We start from the raw sequence: 4,630 nt of genomic DNA, 5'->3' as shown, positions 1-4,630 counted from the left end.
ACTGAAAATTTGTCCAGCGATTCTGTTCATTTAGCTATTGGTGTAGAATAAATTGTTAGATGTAAGGTGTAGAATAGCGTATGTGTATATTATAATACGTGCCGGTCAAGGACTTCAGTTTTTTTCTATTTTAATCAGCAGGCACTAATTCTATATAGTTTCAAATTCTTAACGTATGTCCGATTAATGGTTCAATGAATCATTGCTTGCTTTATTACAGACTAGCATGGTGTCCGTATGTTTATGTAGGTAATATAAATTTTATTCGGATCTATATGAAATCACCAGCTTTGTGCTCCTTTTATTCTGTGTACAGCTATGGCATGAACCATGGAAGGCATTGGTTGTCTAAATTTCGACTGATTTGTTCAGGTTCCGATTAGAATTCTAATTTACGGACCAAGAAATCATTACTTCCTTTAGAGATTACTAGCAAATATGTATGTATGTTGCTACAGGAAGCCATATGAATATATTAATTAGCATATAAAAATATATGTTATACACCATATGTTTGTAATAACATAGCAGTATGCGTTGGTTGAGGATTTCAATCTTTTTTACAAATGGTTTCGAACCCTTAACATATGGTTACCCCAAAGATTAGGACTTCGATTGATGGACCATGAAACTATTGTTTGCTTTAGTAATAGTAGAGATAGAGAAGTAGAGATTATATATATTACAAAATAGTCAAAATCCAAATGTATGAATTATTCGGTATGCATAACCATATAGTTCCAACAATATCATGAGCAGCATTCGAGAAAAAATAATGTCTATGAGCACGATCCCTGCACGAGCGCGGCGGAGCGCGCTGTTTCTCCTTACCCAGAGTTTTCCTTACCCAGCGACATGTGGGCCCTCAACAACACCAAGGCCGGCGGGCCCTTCCTCACGCCACGGCGCCCCGCGCCGCTGTCGCCGGCGGCGGCGGGGCGGAGGGTCTGGAGGCGCGGCCCCGCGCGGGTGCCGCTGGTGGCGGTGCGCGCGTCAGGGGCTGGGGGTAAGGACGGCCTCGGCGGCGGCGAGGAGGCCGAGAGCAAGGCATCGTCTTCCGGTGAGCCCCCCCCCCCACCTCTCGTGATTTTTCCGGTTAGGCTTGGGAAGGTGGGTTGGGGGATATTTGGGCGATTCGGATGCGGTGGATCCGGTTCCATAGCAGCCAGAGTTTGGAGCGTGAGATTGACGAGGCGGATGTGTGATTTTGGTCAGGCTTTGGTGACAAAACTTGTTGATTGTGTGGGTCTGAACAGATCCCCCCCCCCCCCCCACCCCACTCGCAGTTGCTCGTCCCACCCCACGTCCGAATTAGCTTGGTACTCATCTACTTTCGTATCATGATTCATTATATGGGAAACAGGTGATCAGATCATCTGACGTGATGGCCGCACTACCTAGAGCGCTTTCGTGGTGCAGTGTCCAATTACACAAAATTACGCTGAAGGTCGTCAACTAGAATGCTCAATTGATGGGTTTTGCTAATGCAGGACATGGTGACGCGTCTGCCTCTGCAGGGGATGCTTCTGCTGGATTGAACAAACTGCATGACGAATCAAAGTCTAGCGATCTCATTAATGTTTCTAGCAGCAGTTACTGGCGAGACGTGAGGGCAAACCTTGTCCGTCGGGAACAGGTGAGCCTGGTCTGTTTTTAGAAGTACAATCTGTAGTTTTGGTAGATTTTGTCTTGGTTTTAAACAGATATCAAGAGATGCAAATTCATGCATTTCGTCGAGGCATTTATGATCTCCCTCTTGCTATTTGTTGGGCCTCAGTATCTGTCTAGAAACTGGTAACAACATGCCGTTTTTATTATACCTAGTTTACCAATTGCATTGTTACTCCAACTTGGGTTTATAACTAGATGTAGATATCTACATGATTTGTCTATGCTTCTATGATGCACTGTCCAGTTAAGATATAAGCCCATCACAGCGTAATAGCTTACATTGGTACATTGCAAGGGATATAATTTCGTCAAGGTGTCCTAGAATTAGGATTTCTTCATAGAATGGTGATCAAATGGAACATTCCAAACAATTTTCATGTGGGAAAAAAGGAACACGCCAATAGTGGAGTTTCCATTCGCGTAAAATTTGCAGCTACATCAAGATTGTATCACATAGGCTATTGTTTTGCATCTCATTACATTTATTTGTATGTTGATGTAGGGTAGATTTCTTTGTTTAATAAAATTTCAGCAGAGGATTTTCATATTATTCTTGGCAGTGAGAGGCAATTGTCACCAACTGGCCAGGGCAACCTTATATATTCAGGTTTTCATAGCTTATATTTCCTTCTGTCTGCTTCTATCTCTGAATCAGGAGTTACTCGTGGACCCATGTGCTCCCACAGAGTCCAAGGCATCCTCGGGAGATCCAGTACAGCTTCCTCAAAAATGGGCCCATGCTATTACAATGCCAGAGGCAGGGTGTGTCTTGGTTGCTACTGAGGCGCTTGATGATGACAGCATATTTGAAAGAACTGTCATTTTCCTTCTCAAGCTTGGTTCAAGGGGTACCTTTGATGGCCCATTTGGAGTCATACTGAACCGCCCACTGTACACATTTATCAAGCACGATAATCCATCGTCCCAAGACCAGGCAACCCCTCTTCTTCGGAGGCCCTGTTCACATGAGCATGTTCCTGGTGCGGACTACTGACAGCTCACGTCTCAAGGGGTTTGAAGAGGTCATTCCAGGCATCTGCTTCGGTTTCCGAACTGACCTTGAAAAGGCTGCTGTTCTGATGAAGAGTGGTGCAATCAAGACCCAGGACCTGAGATTCTACGTCGGCCATGCTGCCTGGGACTCTGAGCAGCTGTTAGGTGAAATCAGGGCTGGGTACTGGGCGGTCGCTTCCTGCAGCACTGAACTGATCAGTGATGCGTTGACGGGTGATCCTTCTTGCCTCTGGACTGAGATACTGCAGCTGATGGGCGGGCAGTACTCGGAGCTGAGTCAGAAACCGAAGCAAGATAGCTCATAGATGTTTTGCTCATTTGCACCGAGATATTGCTTCTGATGGGATGGCAGTACTCGGAGCTGAGCTAGAGACCGAAGCAAGACAGCTCATAGACGTTTCGTTCATCTGCTAAATTGCTACTATGTAATTTTCCGCAACTGATGTTGTGGTAAAGTCTGTACATAATTGGAATAGGGTGATTCACCTGCCACTCATAGCCTAATGTTGTAACAGTTATATGTGTTGGTTGTACTGAAATATATCTGTTGGCCGGCTGCTAGTGGATGACAGCAATTGGCGAATGTGAATATAGTGCATTTGAGGAAGCAAATATCATAAGGGTGTCTCCATTAAGCTGCATTTCATTATATTTACGCATCCAGGCCATATCGGACCGCCTATGCCCTGTGTTTATTTGACGATCTAAATATGCTTGATACTAAGGTCCATGCCCGTATGTATTAACTCAAATTGCTCGCACAAGATTTGTGCATGTTCTCAGAACTTCTGCAAAATATAACTCAGGCAAGACCAAATATTGACAATTACTCCCCCTCCCGTACCAGCTAACTGTACACATGTATGCTTCACAAAATGTACATTTGTTTTTTTTTCCAACTATTTGCTCCCCCCCTCTTCCCCACACACAGAAAGTACATGTACGTTTTGCACAATGTACATTTCTTTCTCCTTCAATTATAAATTTACACTTACACATTGTAATATTCCATGTAAATAAAATTTAAATGATCTTTCTTGGCGACTACATAAAACTCCCAAAATGGTGCTATGTACTACTTCATAATGAGTTGCAAAATGAAGTTCTAAAAAAATATGAAGAGAGCACACTGGTAGAAATTCCTTTACAATTTTTTATTGTTAACAACCGGCAATGAGATAGTTGATTGCAAAGATATACACAGGAGTAATAATAATGTACAAGAGAGTAAGCATGCGCCTTTCCAATCCAAATGCATAGAAATTACATTTCTTTTCATGTTTTGCAATATCTTCCTGAAATAAAGCAATACACATGCCTTTTATTGGAAGTAGTAGTTTGTGAAGAAGGCGTTTAGAATTCAGAATAAATAAATATTTGGAGAACAATTGTGTGATGAATTTTACATGCCTTCATGCACTGAATGTGGAAAGTTATAGTTCACCCAGTGTTTGGTGGAGAAGAAGCAAGTGTAATTTCTATCCTAGTACTTGGAAAAGAAAAAAATAATACTGTAAAATTACTGTTATCCATTCAATTAGATTTTGTATATATTGCTACCCACCTCCAAGAGTCAAATGTGCCATATACTTAAACAAAATTGCAAACTCATCACTCATAGTAGCATAGAGACACCAGAATCAACGATGAGCACCAGTTAAGTAATTGAAGCATTTCATTGAATATGTAGATAGCATGTCACCTCAAAGAATCCCTATATGTATGTGTTGGTCCCTGCCGTGCGGTCCCTCAGAAGACGCAGCTTCCTTCACCCGCTCCACAACACAAACTCTTAACCACCAAGCGGAACAACCCCAACACAACATATAGTTCATCTAATTACTTAGCCAAGACCAGAGCCCATTAGTATTGTGGTTGTACTGTTTTCTTGGGTGGTTCTCCATGTTCCAATTAAATTATAGTACTCTTGTATATAAGCATAGAT

The 4,630-nt window shown here is 42.4% G+C and overlaps 1 pseudogene across 1 annotated transcript; it reads left to right on the top strand.

Moving 5' to 3' along the window:
- The first annotated feature begins 681 nt into the window (after positions 1–681).
- On the top strand, positions 682–3,299 carry LOC120665433 (annotated as a pseudogene). Its single transcript, XR_005671163.1, has 3 exons — positions 682–1,060; positions 1,491–1,636; positions 2,327–3,299. The product of XR_005671163.1 is annotated as a UPF0301 protein CT0663-like (transcript).
- The last annotated feature ends 1,331 nt before the right edge of the window (positions 3,300–4,630 follow it).

The sequence above is a fragment of the Panicum virgatum genome, chromosome 3N (genome assembly GCF_016808335.1).
Source record: "Panicum virgatum strain AP13 chromosome 3N, P.virgatum_v5, whole genome shotgun sequence".
NCBI classification, from domain to species: Eukaryota; Viridiplantae; Streptophyta; class Magnoliopsida; order Poales; family Poaceae; genus Panicum; species Panicum virgatum.
Note: the sequence above shows the minus strand (reverse complement) of the source record. Positions and strands in the feature narration are given on the sequence as shown.